Here is a 19,251-nt window from a genome sequence, read left to right as displayed (position 1 = left end):
TTCTAGACCACAGAATGTACAATCTGAGGAGTCAAGCACTTGAATTTTGAAAATATGAGAAGGAACTGAACATTGTCCAATCCTCATTCAAAAAAGAGATTTTTTTTTTGAGAATGGCCGGAGTTGTTGAAACCACGGTTTTGATTGGATAGTCCCTTGTATTGCGGCACAGCAGGCTACCTTGGATTGACTAACAATGTGCCAATACTCTGACCAAACATCGCGGGATCTATCTTTGAGGATGGGCAAAAAGTCGGATAGGGGAATGTGGTTTACGAAGGTAACAATCGTATTGGATGTTCCTCGTTTTGCCAAGGAATCCGCAAGAATCCGCAATATCATTATCCACGATGTCAGCGTGTCCAGAAATCCAAATCAGAATTAGAGTTTTACCAAAGCTTTGAATGGAGTCTATCAGCACTCAAATAAGGCATATAAAGTGATCATCAGGATAAAGAAGAGGACTGAATTTAAGTTTTTCGAGGAAACTGAGAGAGTCAGAGAGAACAAGGGAATGTTCAAAATTATTTTTGATTATATATTTGAGAGATTGAATTATTGCAATCCACTTGGCTTTAATATATAGAAAAATGGTTTCAAATTGAATGAAGCATTGTTAGTTTAGGTGCCATTACAAATGGTTTTCATTTTAATTACTATTCTTACTCTACGTTATTAACAATGCGCAACGGATCTGATAAATCTATTCATGAGAAACCAGGTAATAACTACATTAAACAAATGTTTCGAGAAATATGATAGTTACATGTTGAACATTTTAAGAACCTTTTCCAGAGATAACAGATCATAAAACAGTGCAGACTCCTCATTGTCTAATGCTTCTTCAAATACTGAATACATCGTATTTTTAAGTCTTCGTAATAAACGCTTTGAAGGTAACGCTGTTTTTTGCCATAAATGACTCTGTCACAAACGCGGAATTACTTTAGAATAAGACATCTGATAAAGTAAGTTGGATACAAAAATACAGAGTAGAAAATGATAATAAAAGTGGTTTCTAAGTTAACGATAACAAGTACAAAATTTGTTTTGTAACTCATAATAAATATTAAAAAAAAAAATTCTTAACACATAACGTAATCAACCAAATGGTTATATAAAATCACAAGCCACTTGGAGACTCTCCTAATCTCTAATTCTTCTTAAATTTAAACATATTTTTGCACGTCTTTTCTACAACATTAATTTGTATTATTATCACATGCTTAAATGTTTCTTTTTGTATTTATAATATTTTAATTGACGAAGGTACTTGCTTTCAAATATGTATTTATTAAATTTGATCTATTTTTTAGATTAATTTAGGTTATTTAAATGCATTTTAAAGTTTATTTTGTGTATTTTCAATGTACTCTAGTGCATATTTTAAGCATTTAAATAACTCTAATTGTATTTTTGAGTAATTATTATTGTTATTATTTTAACTAGTATGGGGGTGTAATTGATTTATTTATTGACTCCATTTATAGAATTAAGCATAATCTATACCAACACTTTGTCGAATAAATCCTACAAATTAGAGTAGCGTTGGTAAATTAGTTTTAATGTGTTGTTTTATTTTCATTTTTACTTTAGTGTTGTTGTAATTTCTTTTTTACTTTATGTTACTCTTACGTTTTACTAATATTGCTTCATATTTAGTTTTAAAAAAAATTATATCTTAATATTTTCTCATTATACTTGTAATCAAAATTTTACAATTGTGTATTTTGTGCCTACTTTACAATGGATTGCATCTATTTACTGTCAATATCTCCTACATAAAACAGATATTCTCCTATGTACACTGCATTATGTATCACTTTTTATGCAAAAGCCTTTTTAGGCGTATATATATATAAAAAAATACAGTGTGTGGCAAGCCTACGCACGACGGAAGTGAAACTTTTAGTATTCTTCTCTCTCTCTTTTCATTTCATATTATTATTATTAAGAATGCTGTACATTATAGTTTTAAAAAGCATAAATTTATTTATAGGCGTGTTGTTAACAAATGAACGTTTAGCTTGATTCATAATATTGACATATTTATAAGTAGCATGTGATAAAAAAAAAATTAAAAGTTATAAAAAATATGGGATTCGAACCCGGGTCCTGCATAACGAGTGTCGAACGCTCTGCCTCTAGACCGCGAGGAGAGGTATTTTTATTTTATTTTTTTTATAGTGCATATCTCACAAGAGTCCCAACTGCTCCCGTCTGGAGCCAGTGAGACTATGGCATCCCCAATTGGGGGATGTTGTGAGGCTGAAAGTAAGTGGGGAAGGGAAAGAGGAAGGTGGGGAAGTTCCTGGCTATTCAGATCTAGTCACTAAACACGGCTAAAGCCATTTGGAGCAACGTTTCAATTCTGAATGGTGGTCTTACACCAGGGCGATACTGGTAGTATCTTCCACTCTGGAACGTGCCGCAAATATACTATATATTATTTTTAATTAATTAATTGTGAAATAACACAAATTAATCAAATAAAATTTATTTGCGCACGCCGGGTTCGAACCCGCGACCTTCGGAATGGCAGTCCAATGCGTCACCACTGGACTATGCCGGCCGTCAAGTATCTCGCGCGACGAGAACCGCGTATGCAACGTGTACTCCTCAATTGACTTGTCCCGCGCAAATTTTCGTTTTCAAACACGGCAAATGAATAATATCACATAACGTCTCGTTAACGCTTTATATAGGGTCGAATCGAAGATATATCGGCAGTGTGAAGTCATATCTGTCGTTTTTCAAAATATTTCCGTATATTTGTACGTTTTGGAAAAGATCTATCGTGTTTTAACAGTCTCATACCCGTATGGAGTCTGAATTTGAAAAACATTTATAAATTTTGAAAAACTCACTTACGGCTGTGTTTTTTACTAAAAAAAACGTGTCACGCACGTCTGCGAGGGTAATTAGTCGCGTTATCGGCCTTGATTAGTAATTTTAATGATTCAAAATAAAAATAATGAATCAAAATACCAAGCGACTCTACCGGCTCGATTTGTAAGCTATATTTCGACCAAAATATCATATAGGTACCGACCGTTACTTCTAGCCAATTACTCGAGTGAAAACCTGCCGGTCTAGAGTCTCACTAAATGGATTTAGACATTTCGGGAGACTCTCGGTTAAAATTAACAAATTGTATGTAATTTTTTTGCGTCATTATTACAAATCATGTAGATATCTTCTTATATGTATGCCTGACAAAGTCGCAGCACGAGAGCATTTTATCACCTTTCCTCGTATTAAAAAAAATCACAAAAAGAAAAAAATATATATTTAAAGCGGGGATCGAACCTCGGTTCTTCACAACGACAGTCGGGCGCTCTGCCTCTAGACCGCGAAGCTGAGTTTGGAGAGTGACCTAAACTAGGTATATAATATTAGCTAGGCTCCTATAGCGAAATGATCACGGTTTTTCGTGACGGTCATGAGTCGGTTTTACTCCGGTCCTCGAAAATGCATGACGCGCCTAAAGAAGTTTCACTTCAATAAATAAATAAATGATAAACTAATTTTTATAAGACTAGGTTTTTATGCATACAACAAAGAAAAGCAATTTTTTATGAGCAAAGATTATTTGCTTAAAATATCCCCACAAATTGAAAAAATCTCCCGACAAAGAATGAATGGCGCCAACGGAAATTGAACCTGCAGCATTCTGACTGTCGATGAGTGGCTCTGTAAATTAGCGGACTGCTCTAATTACTCTCGCATAGGCTAGTGAAATGAGGCGAGGTGGTGCCGTTCCGATGCCGAGCTGTTCGACGACCTTAAAGTGGAACTCAAACATTTAAAGCTTACACGCAACCTGGAAAAAAATATCTTTAAAAAGACAATTAAAGAAATTACCTTAATATAATAAATTTTATTACTTTTCCATCTGCAATTATTGCTAAATTAGTTTGCGGAGTAATTTTAATAATATGAAAATTAATAAAATAATTATTTCATTTTCATTATCCCGATAAAGAAGCCATTAGATTTGAAACATGAAGATAATTATTGATTAAAAGTCGTGTATACAAAGTAATTAATTTTCATAAATATAAACTTCGTTTATACTTAACATGAAGTGTGGAAAGAAGGGGTTGTTTCACAGAAATTAAAATGTAACATTCTCTTCAAATGGCCATTTAACGCCATTTGATTTTGGACAGTTGGAAGGTTCCCGTTAAATACTGATTCTTAGTGCGGTTGAGTTTTTGTGATCATCAGAATAGGACAAGTAACATGTTTATCATCAGATTATTACAATTTGAAAGCTAAAATCCACTTTACTTTATAGCGTTAACGGGGACCTTTCAATTCTCAAAAAATAAAATGAAAATGAATAGATATTTGATGACTTTGTCAAATTTGAATTTCTGCAAAACCTTAAATTCAACTTCCGTGAAAATTAAATTTTATAACGGAATATCATAATTTCAATTTTGAATAAGTCAATCAAAATACTATTCTGTTAAAAATATGCAATAGGCATAGGTAGGGTACATACATTTTTGCTTGTAATTTTGAAAATGACATTTAAAAAATAATCAAATTTGAGTTTATTGAGCGTGAATAATTTAAAATTTCACGCAGCAACTCATAACACAGACAATCGAAATAAATATGTATAATGATTGATAACAGATATTTATGAAATGATTTAGTAAAGATAAATCACCCATTTTCAATGCTTACATATATTCTTCGTTATATACGATTTATATATCTACCAATTTAACTTCCTTAGCAAATGTTTCCGAATTTTGGATTTCAACTTTTTAATTCATTCGACGGAAGTTTTTCAACTTTCGCAAATGCCAACAAGTTTTAACTCGATCTTACAAAAATACATTTAGCAATCACGCCAGTCCGGAAAATCTGGAATAACCGGGAAAACCAATTCTAAGGAAACTCGACATAAGGATTTAGCAACTTGTTCTCAAACTTTTATTCATTTATTTATGAATCTCGAGATATATCACATCGTTTTGTGTTTCAATATACAATAATTTATCTACACACGCACACGCAAATAAATATTTATTGCTGAAAACCCTTTTTTTTCGATGTTTGATAAAGTTTACTTATTAGTGCTGGTATTTTAACATAACCTAACCTAACCGATAACAAAGTTTTTAAAAATATTTCCAAAAAATACCCACAGTTATGTGCATTCTTACCCAAAAAGTTATATTAAACACCTATTACATATTGAATCAATTTTTCACAGGTAAACTACAACGTATTACGGATAAAGTTTTTAAAGATACATTGTGACTCATTAATTACTCAAGCAATTTTTGGCATACTATTGCAAGTTTGCAAAAAAATTTGAACAATCGCTTGTCGTAATGTGCAAAATTTAAATAACCTAAAAATATGTGATACCACAAAATCTAGGTGAATTCATTGGTTTTAAGCCACAGTAAGTAGTTCATATGTTTCCATAATAATTAAGGAATAATATTCATGAAATAATATCTTTATATATAGGAACCAGCGTCATCGATCCCTTCAACGCTGATGCACAGTCGGAAAACTCGCTAAACGCGTGCCCAACGTTTGTTCGCTGTTGACATCATTAGCCACAAGAGAATGCGTCGTTTCTACGACTCATTTCTGAGTTTAACAACATTAACCAATGCTCACTACTGTCTCTACTCAAAAAGAATCTTCACACATGATTTTCAAACATGACATAAAATATGCCCTGTGATAATGAAAAAAATACTAGTTTTTTTTACAAAGAACTCGCACTAACAGATAAAAATCTCAAGTATTGTGTGTTATCTAGTGTTTGTTTTTCATGGAGCCAGATAAGTAGTCTTTCGTTATTTAGAGAGAGATTAATTTTATGATGGATTTTCATTCATGGAAAATAACCCATGATTATTATGTTGTAAGATTATGATCTTAACTGAATATTATTTGTATGACCGTCTCATAGTGAAAAGGTGTTCAGTTTGTTTTTCTCATTCTTGTTGATGGCATGCAATACGTTATTATTTTTAATTTTTTAAATTTTAGGTTGTTGTGATCGATTTTTTTAATAATATATATATTATAATATTTTATTATCTGTATAAATAATTGCATTTTTCACACCCTATATAATAATGTTGAATACCTAATTTGAATTTGAAAATCGTTAGAATCTTTTTCTAATGTTTTCAGTTGATGATGAATTTTATTCCTTGGTGTGTGTTATTTTTGTTGCAAAATTGAAGCATGATGAGAGAATTTGTTATTTAAAAAAATAAAAAATAAATTCTCGAATGGGGCAAATAAAAAACCAAGGTATGAGCTGTTACCCTATATATTAAATGAAAACTGTGCTTTGTAAATTAATCAATACATGGCAACCAACTGGGTTTCTTGACCCTTCAACCTTGACGTTTCGACCCTGGCGAAGCTTCGAAAGATACGAAACCTTCTTGGCCGTAATGTTTGATTGATTGAAAGTGGTATATTACAAAGTGTATTTTTCATTTAATATAAAATGCTTCTGTTTACAAATTACGATAGTAATTTAAGTTTAAAGAGACTACCTATCCATGACCACGGTGAAAGAATACACATGTATTTAGTTTACGATACGGTTATAAATCAGTACAAATAATAATGTATGTTGTAACTTAATTTGGTAACAATCTCCGAGTAAGAAACAACGTTAACGGTTGTAATTTGACATTCTGCGACAGACTTGAGCGACCGTGACTAATGCGTCTAACTAACAACAAACATTTTGATTATATAACGGTAGAGTGTTAATTCATAAATACACAAAAAATCATGAAAAACTTCCACATATTTTTTCGTTTTAGACGGGAGGTTTTCACCAAGGCAACGTTGAACAGTAGGCAGAATGTAACAAGCATATGTTTATCATGATTTCAAGTTAGGCAAACATTTTTTTAGAACTTTTCTGAATTATGAACTCATCTCTGAGAACTCTCATCGCTCTCCCACCGACAAGTTCATAGTTCACAGAATGATTTATTTTCCTACTTCTCTGAATTGTGAACCCATCTTTGGGTGCAGAGCTCTCATCGCTCTGACGCTGACTAGTTTATAGTTCACAGTATGTTTTTTAACGCACTTCTCTGAATTGTGAAACCATCTCTGTGTTCAGAATGTAACTATGCATATGTTTATCATGATTTCAAGTTAGGCAAATATTTTTATTAGAACTTCTCTGAATTATGAACTCATCTCTCGGTGCAGAACTCTCATCGCTCTCCCACCGACAAGTTCATAGTTAACAGAATGATTTTTTTTCCTATTTCTCTGAATTGTGAACCCATCTTTGGGTGCAAAACTCTCATCGCTCTGACGCTGACTAGTTTATAGTTCATAGTATGTTTTTTAACGTACTTCTCTGAATTGTGAACCCATCTCGGTGTTCAGAACTCCCATCGCTCTGCCATTAACCAGCTCATAGTACACAGTATGTTTCTTGTCTTTCTTTTGCGAATTGTCAACCGTATGATTTTTCATCTTACTTTTAGACCCTCACAACGAATTTCTGCATATAAAAATAAAACGTTACGTTATGTCAGATATAATATACTCGTAGTATATGCATTATTTGATACCATTGCACTCTTCGTTTGCTGCTTCATGCAATCAGATATCTGTTTTATAAATATGCGCATATTATTCATTTGCTGTCAACTCCATTGTGGGGTTCGGTAGATAAGTACTCAGGTAAGTCTAATCTCGAGATACGTTACTTACTAAAAATAAGACAAGACGCAATATTATTTGCTCCATGTTAAAAAATGCCGTCTGAGAAATCTAGTGCTATACGAGGTGTCCGATATAAAATGCACAAACTTGGCGAGGTGATTCTTCTTGATAGTACAATTAAAAATGATTTTTTTTTCGAAATCCAAATGTTATAAGTTTGTTTTCAGTAATATCTAGTGGCTTATTTGTTTGACTGAAGTAACACAGCCTTAAAATTTTGAGTCATTCGTCTGGCAATTGCGTTTGTCACAAAACAGGGTAAATTAACAATAACGTACGGAGCCTCCCCAAACATTAATATTCCAAACTTCATTTCAGAAATGATTTTCTTAAGGTGCACATCAACGAAAGCAGGGTCGCCACAGCTATAATAAATAAAAAACATAGTGCAATATCTGTGGCGCACTCGGGCGGCCAATCTTAGGGGCGGCCACAATTAAGAGCAGTTTTCAGCATTTCAGCAGACGGTGGCAAAAAAATAATTAAAAAAAATACTACAGGTATTTTTTATTTATTTTTGTAACAGCTTAATGCTCCTCTAAGGTATTATTAAATAAACAATTTAATAATATTCAAACAATATGCATTAGAAAAGTAAGGAATTTTTTTTTGGGTCATTAGGATACGAGCTCATAAACTTTCTATCAATAAAGAAAATAAAAAGTTTTATTTTGAGTTTTCAGAAAAGAAGTGGTTGATAAAATATATTATGGGTAATGCTGTAATATGTAAATTGATTCCGCTAGTGAAATTGGCAACGAAACCACCAAGCAAGCAGGAGATTGCAAGAGACTTTTTTTTATTATTTAATAATGACAAACATTCCTGGGTTACGAATAACCTGACAATATTTGAAAATCCCTACTGCCACCACATTAAGCGGAAAACGTTGCTTATGTTGTGATGTGAGCCGAGGAATTGAACACACTACGCCTGGGTGGCACCCAAACACGATGCCAACTCAGCCACCGACTGGTTAAGTAAGTTTTTTATAACTAATTAAATAGAAAGCTACGAAAACCACTAGTAAATGAATCCATCTTCGAAAAGTTATGTTTGTTTACTCCTACAAACGTTAAAGTTTATCACGTCTCTGAATAATTAGGCGCCCAATTTGAAATATCCTTAACTATATGTATAAGCGGGGTTAAGGTTTGGATATGACAATATTTTAACAGAATAAGAGATAACTAGGTGTACGGGTATAGCTGCCTGGGCAACCATTCCTTGAAAAAAAAAATGGTTCGTTACGTTTGATGACTTAGTAGGGGTGCCTGAGTTCATTGGGTGAGGTGAGTCCAGGTCGTGGTAGAAAATGCGTAGAGGACGGCTGAGGGAGGCCCTCTGACTTCTCTAGCCGGACTATTTCGACCCATTGCCTTTAAGCGCAGTGGGAGGGATGATTTCATACGTCCGTCGTTCTCGGATAAACTGATTTCCAGATTCCTACCCAGCCTTCTTGCCTTTTTCCTTCTCGGAACATCTTTCTTTCATTATAAATACATTCACAGTCTTAACACAGCAAACACCAATATAACATTCCTCAAGGCCTCTGGCATTAGAATTTCGTATATTTTATAAAAAATAATTACTATAATTTTTTTTTAACTCTTTTTTAAACCACTTTATTTGAGTTATATAGGTCGACCGGTTTCGATTGCACTCGAACTTCTTCAGGACAATGGAAATATAAACTATTACACTTATTATTGTGCTGATAAAACTATTAATTTTCAATAAATGCACGAATACCATAGTAAATTTATGGTGTGACACATTGTTTCTGAAATGTATATATTAAATAGTAATATTTATAGCAGAAATTTAATTTAATCTTGATTGATTAATTATTTAAATTTTAATATCCTCTTTCATAAATCATTTTCAATGTGAAACTAAAACCGCGCAAGTACACACAAATAATATAGGTTTGATATTTTTTGGTTCTTGCACGCAGGCGGCGGCACCTCTTGCATCAGCCCTGAATATCCAAAAATATATCATAGGTAATAATAATACGTATTATATGAAGGGTTTGTGGCTAAGTGTTGTTAATATTGAACTAACAAAACAAACACATGGAAAATATACCGACATGATTAAGAAATGTACACAATATAGTCTAATGATTAACACAAGTCTTTAGATATAAACAACACAATTTCCAACGCCAAACTAATATATAAAATTAGTAGATAGTAATTTTAATTAATTAATAATTTTAAAAAGGAAGACAAAAATCCCGTGTTACGAATGCTTGGCAATATTTGAAAATCTCCTACTACCATCACAGTAGGTGAAAATGTACTTGTTCCTTGATGTAGAACATAGGCAGCTGAGGAATTGAACCCACGACGTCTGAATGGTAACTAGACTCAAGGCCAACTAGGCCAATGACCGATCTATATACGTTAGAGTTATAATGAGCGTGTATGATAATCGAGGTATCAAAACGAACGATTACCTTCAATTTGCAGATGTTTAGGATGTAAGCGATTAAAATTCATTAAGCTGTAAACAATAGTATTCTGCCTTGTCTGGTTGCCAGTTTTACGTACACCTGTACTTGAAATAAACTGCACGCTGATAAATAATTTATTTATACGCAAAAAAAGGCTTCTACATAAAAGTGATACATGAAATTTTAAGTGTACCGTGCGCACTGGAGAATATCTATGTGTATTAACTATAGAAGAAATAATAATAATGAAATTATATGAATAATAAGGAGTATATTTATTGTTTTGGTGTTTAATTCGTAGAACTCCATTTAATTTTTTTAAATAACTTTAAAATAAATCAAATTAAATAATGTTATAATAATTATTAAGTTCTGCAAATAAGTTGTCGCCGTGTGGACATATTCACAGTTTGATAATGGCCTCAAAAGCCGAAACAGCTGTCACATTAAAAACTGTAAAAATAACAGAAATACTTGCAGAACTTAATGATTATTATAACATTATTAAATTTGATTTATTTTAAATTTATTTAAAAAAAAAAAAAAAAGCAATTACATGGTATGAAGTGTATTAGTAAAATAAAATATTAGGTTAGGTTAAAGTTAATTGATTTCATATTTGTATTTCAGTAATCCTTATTAAAAAAATTCCATATAACAATATTTATTACATGGGCTACGAAGTTTCTATATGTGATCGAGTTACAGGCAAAGTTGGTACGAATAGTTATTTCTTCATGAAATAGTATTCTTATACGTTTTTTTTTTTTTTTAGGTACTCTAAACATGATTGTGAATGTATTATTAGACACTTTAAACATAATTATGCATGTATTATTAGACACTATAAACATAATTATGCATGTATTATTAGACACTATAAACATAATTATGCATGTATTATTAGACACTATAAACATAATTATGCATGTATTATTAGACACTATAAACATAATTATGCATGTATTATTAGACACTATAAACATAATTATGCATGTATTATTAGACACTATAAACATAATTATGCATGTATTATTAGACACTATAAACATAATTATGCATGTATTATTAGACACTATAAACATAATTATGCATGTATTATTAGACACTATAAACATAATTATGCATGTATTATTAGACACTATAAACATAATTATGCATGTATTATTAGACACTATAAACATAATTATGCATGTATTATTAGACACTATAAACATAATTATGCATGTATTATTAGACACTATAAACATAATTATGCATGTATTATTAGCATTATAAACATAATTATGCATGTATTATTAGACACTATAAACATAATTATGCATGTATTATTAGACACTATAAACATAATTATGCATGTTTTATTAGACACTATAAACATAATTATGCATGTATTATTAGACACTATAAACATAATTATGCATGTATTATTAGACACTATAAACATAATTATGCATGTATTATTAGACACTATAAACATAATTATGCATGTATTATTAGACACTATAAACATAATTATGCATGTATTATTAGACACTATAAACATAATTATGCATGTATTATTAGACACTATAAACATAATTATGCATGTATTATTAGACACTATAAACATAATTATGCATGTATTATTAGACACTATAAACATAATTATGCATGTATTATTAGACACTATAAACATAATTATGCATGTATTATTAGACACTATAAACATAATTATGCATGTATTATTAGCATTATAAACATAATTATGCATGTATTATTAGACACTATAAACATAATTATGCATGTATTATTAGACACTATAAACATAATTATGCATGTTTTATTAGACACTATAAACATAATTATGCATGTATTATTAGACACTATAAACATAATTATGCATGTATTATTAGACACTATAAACATAATTATGCATGTATTATTAGACACTATAAACATAATTATGCATGTATTATTAGACACTATAAACATAATTATGCATGTATTATTAGACACTATAAACATAATTATGGATGTATTATTAGACACTATAAACATAATTATGCATGTATTATTAGACACTATAAACATAATTATGCATGTATTATTAGACACTATAAACATAATTATGCATGTATTATTGGACACTATACACATAATTATGCATGTATTATTAGACACTATAAACATAATTATGCATGTATTATTAGACACTATAAACATAATTATGCATGTATTATTAGACACTATAAACATAATTATGCATGTATTATTAGACACTATAAACATAATTATGCATGTATTATTAGACACTATAAACATAATTATGCATGTATTATTAGACACTATAAACATAATTATGCATGTATTATTTTGTGCAAACAGAGCAAGTCGCTTGCAATATTTTTGTACTGGATAATTTTATAATTAACTGGTTGACGTGTAACAGGCGTTGCTCAGTGTTATGAATGTTTTGGAGAAAAATTTTGAAATTTGTAATTTCTAATGTACGTAAAAACTGGCTGCAATTAAGGTGTAAAGACTATTATTTTAAATAAATGAAAAGTGTTTTTTAATTTTTTTTTTTTTTTTTAAATATTTGTTTTACTTGATCATGCCATGTTTCTTCCCGATTTCTTCTACCATTCACTTGCACGTCATAAATTTTCCTTACACCCGTATCTTCATTCATGACGTCATATTGGTTTTAATTGAACACCGTATTTTATTTGAGTGCAGAGATAAATGATCAAGTCTTCCTCCGGCGTACAATATTGTATACCAGATTATTACTTGTAACGTATGCAATTTTAGGTAGGTACATTCCAATGTTTAAAAGGAAACGGTAGAGCTGAGATCTCATCTCAAGATTGTGGGAATAATTTCCTGTCAAGTAAGTTAAGTGATCATAAATAAAAGAGTGAGTTCTTAATGGAAAATATATTGAAACATCAAAGCAACTACAAAGGAGTACAGATGATAAACATGTAATCATAGAAATAAATATAGGCACATACCCGATGGACTCTTGAATTAAACTAAACTAACTTAACGTGAAACGAAAGAACGACAACGAATGGCGAACGAAAACTTGCTCTCGGCAGCGGGGAACGGACCCGGGACGGAGGCCAGGACATCCTTCTCTTAGTGGAAGAAGAAGGACGCATCTCCTTCAATGGACGCCTGCAGGGGCATCAGGCCTGCAGCACGTGGTAGTCGACCAGACTCTTCAACGGAGCCAAGACAGCAATCCGTTTTCTTAGTGGCAGCGGGACAGCAACTCCCTCAATGGACGCCTGCAGGGGCATCAGGCCTGCAGCACGTGGTAGCCGACCAGGCTTGTCTTACAGACTTCGGGAACAGCAATCCGTTCCTTCGCGACGCGGGAAAACTCAGCCATCAACTACTAGCCATAGCTAGGACCGATCCATTTACGGTTTCAGTTCCGAAACACGAGTATACAAATATGACCAACGGCCAACACTGGATGAAAAGCGGGATTCCATAATCCCCACTAGAAATAATAATCAACACGAACTATTCGTGAAAGGATAAACACCCCGCGCCTTTTTTTAAAGAAATAATAACTCCTATTCACATGATTAACTCAGATTGAAGCCCCTTTAAAGGAGAGTCACTGGCTCCACCGGTCAACAGCCTTGGCTGCCCGGGGAGGAAGTGACCATGAACAAAACTCTACTTCCTTCCTTCAAAATATTGCCAAAGTTCGAAAAAATACCCATAGACAAAATAAACCCAATTAAGCAATTAAGCAAGAACTTCTCTTGTCACAAATATTTATGTGACAATTCCCCCCTTCCCACAAAATGTTTGCCCTCAAACATGAACAACTAAGACCACTAACAAACTAAACTATGAGTCCAACAGGTGTCTAGAAAAATGAAAACATAAACAATAATTAGTAGTTATAATAACAACTTAGAATTAAGTTTCTTAAAAACTAAATTTCTTAAAAATAAATTTCTTAATAATAAAGAAAAAAAAACAAGATCACTTTTCCTTGCACAGGAAATCAAGGCCAATTTGGCTTCACTTTAGGGTGGTTAAACAGCCCTCACTTACACTGAATTTACGCTATAATTAAATAGCAAAATGAGAAACCTATCTAACTAAGTCCATCCGGTTTAACAGTCTTATGACAAAACTTAAAATTAAACAATACTTAAAATTAAACAATCATAGATAATGAAAATATCTTTATAGATATACATTTTTTTTTTTTTTACAATTCAGAACAATGGAGTTCAAAGTAGGCAAAATTAGTACACAAGAAAATACTGTTCTGTGTTATTAGTAGTATAGAATCAGTTTACAAACTGTCTATTAGACGTGACCAGAGTATGGGTTTGTATTGGATTATTTATCCATCATTTTTTTATCGTTCGTTATTGAACCAGGATTTACAATTCCGAAGAAAAACCAATAAGTAACAGAGTCGTCAAACAAGAATAATATTCAAATTATTCTTTTTGCGAAAGTCAAATCAGGTCAGGATTAAAAAAACAATAAATACCTGCCAATCAAGGTGGACAGAATAGGGTTTACATAACACAATACCTATCTATTTATCAATCAGTTCATGACCAAAGTCAAATGGTACTAAAAAGCAAAACAGAAACTAGTAAGTTAAGCTCATACCTTAGGATATACAAAAATCCATATAACAATCTGCAGCAAACACTCAACAGAGTGACATTGTTTGTAAAAAAAATGAGACCAAGGCAATACCCAAGCTGGCATTCCTTAAAAAAAACACTCCAAGTGTAGACAAAACGTCAGCATTTCTTGTACAAACAAAACAAAATTGTGTGATCAACTATGGCTTTCAGTGAGTTGACACTATTCGAGGGGTGATCAATCCAAAATTTAATGAATGACACTAGTAATACTTAATTTATAGTCTAATACTGGTATTAACAGTAAGACTCTAATGTTTATCACATTTAGACTTAAAAACTATACAGAAACACACTTTCCTGTATTAGAGGCAAAGTGATAATTCCAAAGGAATTAATTACTAGTTAAGCACGCCAAAGCAGTACTTACTTTGTTAGAGACAAAACAACTTTCTTATGAACTAAGACTTATTTAAAGAACTTTTAGGAAAGCAATACCATACTTAAAGTTTATGAAATACAAACTAACAATAAAAGAACTAACAGAACTTTTGTGCATCAGAAAGTAGCTCAAGTCTCTGAAACACAAAATTCCAAGATATACATTCTCAAGTTCCCTGGAGGTTCAATGGGCCGATAAAAGGGCCTCCAGTGGACTAAAGAAAGAAGGGCTTAAACTTAAAAATAAAAACATTACAACATAATCCGTTATACAGACGGAACCAAGAAATAAATCAATGTGAGTGCACGTAAGTAACTAAGTGTATCATAACCAATATAATCAAATATTTGAGACTAAAATCCCAAAACCAAAATCCCGAATCTAGTGTATGTTATTAATAACAAGAAAAACATAGTAACGAAGAAAAGAAAGACTTATCTAACAAAATTTGGGCGCCAGTGACCACAAGGATCACGTTCCAGTTTACCGAGGGTAAATAAACGGTTTATCGTCGATAAACTAGATTTTAGTGTCCGTACTGAGCACAAGAAATGAAGGTACCAAACTCCAAATCATGAGAACAGAACAGTCACAAAAGAAACAAATGCCATAATGTGAAGGGTTGGTAGGCCTACACACTAAAACATTAGCTTCCTTAAAGGAAAAAAAAACAAAACTAATCTACCAGAAAAAAAAACAAATTCTTAATTTTAATATTAACAAGTGGTCTAACATCTTGTCCACAATGAGATAGCGACACACATGCGTCCATGTTGTTTGTTGTAAACTTATATTTAATGCTAGTAACCGCTGACGAGCTCTTGTCATCCTTGTGCACAGAACGCAAAAGATCGTTGGCTAGTTTTTGAATTATACTTAACAATAACTTAATTTAACTGGGGAAAATGATAATTAGAAATTCAATAATTATTCTTCAATAAGAATAATAACTTAAATGTAATAATGAGATATAAATAATAATTTATTTAAAACACATCAATTACCAAACCCCCTGTACAAGTCAACTCGACAAGTAGAAATTGTTTACACTAATACGCGTCAAAACAGTGCCGCCAACGTATTCTCCAAATAAATCAGTGCCGCCAAGCGACGATATACGAGTACTCCAAGTACAATTAAGAATCAAGGACATTTACTTTATTGTAATTTAATAAAAAAAAAAACAATTATCCAAATTGTTATAATAATTGATAAAGAAAACAATTAACCAAATTGTTATGATAATTGATGTAGATGATGATGATGCTCTTTATTAAAAAATTACACGTCGTTATTTTCGATTAAATAAACCGCAAAAAAAATAACGAAGTCTTGTGCAGACATTGACAGTTATCCATGTTTGTAAACAATGTAGTATTTACTAGTGCCTAATGTCAGATGACACCACAACAACATATTCAATAATGACAGAAGTGCGCTGTCATTGAAAAATAACCATGAAAAGTCTCGTTACCATTTTTGTATATGAAATGGTAATATCATATAAAAGATTCTTTGAAAAAGGTATTTCATTATAAAATAACAATATTGAACATTATTTGCATGTTTATGTTTCATCATGATAGATGACAAATGTCAATGTACACATTTTGACAGATAGTATTTTTAAAATGTAAACAAGGAATTTGTTTTGATAGTATTTGTGATAATAATAAGGTTTTACTAATCGTTATTCAATTCGTATTGCGTATAAACAAAGATGTTTAATCAAGTTATTATTAATCAGTATGACAGATACGAAACAAGTTTTAACCTTCAAAATTTTGACAACTAATCTTGTTCATAGATCAACAAGAGAATCATAGACAATCGATATTATATTTTAAGAAAAAATAATAATTAATTTACTCAAACACTCGAAAACTTCTAACTTCATCAGTAATAAGTTGTCTATGATCAAACAATGAAAAGTTCTTTGCAATACAATGACATTTCAAAATGCAAACAACATAATTATTATAGGTTATGTATGAGGATACATGAACATAACATTAATATTAAAGGTCAATAGTAGACATTATGATGTGAATGTAAGTATGGAAATGCTAAGTGCACACACATTGATTCAACTCTAATATTATCAACTAGTATTAATGAAAACCCAACCTGACATGACAGAAAAAAGGATACTGCACCGAAAATGAAATATTTTAAACGTTGAGCGCCAAATGTAACGTATGCAATTTTAGGTAGGTACATTCCAATGTTTAAAAGGAAACGGTAGAGCTGAGATCTCATCTCAAGATTGTGGGAATAATTTCCTGTCAAGTAAGTTAAGTGATCATAAATAAAAGAGTGAGTTCTTAATGGAAAATATATTGAAACATCAAAGCAACTACAAAGGAGTACAGATGATAAACATGTAATCATAGAAATAAATATAGGCACATACCCGATGGACTCTTGAATTAAACTAAACTAACTTAACGTGAAACGAAAGAACGACAACGAATGGCGAACGAAAACTTGCTCTCGGCAGCGGGGAACGGACCCGGGACGGAGGCCAGGACATCCTTCTCTTAGTGGAAGCAGGAGGACGCATCTCCTTCAATGGACGCCTGCAGGGGCATCAGGCCTGCAGCACGTGGTAGTCGACCAGACTCTTCAACGGAGCCAAGACAGCAATCCGTTTTCTTAGTGGCAGCGGGACAGCAACTCCCTCAATGGACGCCTGCAGGGGCATCAGGCCTGCAGCACGTGGTAGCCGACCAGGCTTGTCTTACAGACTTCGGGAACAGCAATCCGTTCCTTCGCGACGCGGGAAAACTCAGCCATCAACTACTAGCCATAGCTAGGACCGATCCATTTACGGTTTCAGTTCCGAAACACGAGTATACAAATATGACCAACGGCCAACACTGGATGAAAAGCGGGATTCCATAATCCCCACTAGAAATAATAATCAACACGAACTATTCGTGAAAGGATAAACACCCCGCGCCTTTTTTTAAAGAAATAATAACTCCTATTCACATGATTAACTCAGATTGAAGCCCCTTTAAAGGAGAGTCACTGGCTCCACCGGTCAACAGCCTTGGCTGCCCGGGGAGGAAGTGACCATGAACAAAACTCTACTTCCTTCCTTCAAAATATTGCCAAAGTTCGAAAAAATACCCATAGACAAAATAAACCCAATTAAGCAATTAAGCAAGAACTTCTCTTGTCACAAATATTTATGTGACATACTATTAAAAACTATATTTTATCAAATTTAGTGATGCAGAAAATATGCTTTAAGTCTTCCTCAGGCGTTTACGACTTTTCTACCACTGAAAGCACTCTTTAAATACACCTGATACCGATAAAATATACTTTTAAATTGTCAGCGAAATCGTTCTAGTTATTTCTCACACATGCTGAAAATGCCTTTTATTTAGATAGAAAATTACTTACACTTTCCTAGACACTAAGAACTTTAAAACACCGTGCAATAATATTATAATGTTATTATAAATAAATCAACAACAATAAAAATTATATTTAAATCACAATTCATTTTTCTTACGGATTCAAAATACTTTTATGTATCCATCATAAATACTTTTCACTGCTATATAACAAGCTATTTTGTAATACTTTGAGGAGTGTTTTCAACTTGAAAAGAGTATCACCAGAGTCTAAGTTGAACTGTTGTAACTCAGATCTTGAACAATATTAAGACTCGTTAATCATTGCAGAAAAGGTTAATCTTCTATGAAAAAAGATAAACCATATCAATTTTTCATTTTTTCAGGCTTAAAGATCTTTTTTTATGTTGTTTGTAATTGAACGCGTCTAGAAATCTTGAATATTGATTTGATGGCAAAATATTTTTTTTCTAACTGAAAGATTGGCGACAAAAAATACACATATTATTGATTACCTACACATTTTTTTACATTTTATATAATACTAGCTCATATTTAATTAGAATTTTTAAATTAGACATATAAAATCATTTGATTTTAAAATACTAA

At 32.0% G+C, this 19,251-nt stretch overlaps 1 protein-coding gene across 2 annotated transcripts in view; it reads right to left on the bottom strand.

Annotated features, from left to right (window-relative positions):
• The window catches only part of LOC149411952 (putative MFS-type transporter C09D4.1), a 31,640-nt gene extending 12,729 nt beyond the window's left edge, over window positions 1–18,911 (bottom strand). Inside the window, exons 1-2 of one of the 2 annotated variants that reach the window (XM_089646439.1) lie at window positions 18,801–18,830; window positions 18,689–18,708 (exon numbers count right to left, since the gene is read on the bottom strand). The gene's annotated coding sequence lies outside the window, so the exon portion shown is untranslated. Of the gene's footprint in view, window positions 1–18,688; window positions 18,709–18,800 lie in introns of both variants that reach the window. The other variant, XM_089646437.1, reaches the window with a different exon arrangement.
• Between the last annotated feature and the right edge of the window lie 340 nt (window positions 18,912–19,251).

Source organism: Hesperophylax consimilis, chromosome 24 (assembly GCF_061612785.1).
Source record: "Hesperophylax consimilis isolate HC1 chromosome 24, BYU_Hcon_1.0, whole genome shotgun sequence".
Classification (NCBI taxonomy): Eukaryota; Metazoa; Arthropoda; class Insecta; order Trichoptera; family Limnephilidae; genus Hesperophylax; species Hesperophylax consimilis.
Note: the sequence above shows the minus strand (reverse complement) of the source record. Positions and strands in the feature narration are given on the sequence as shown.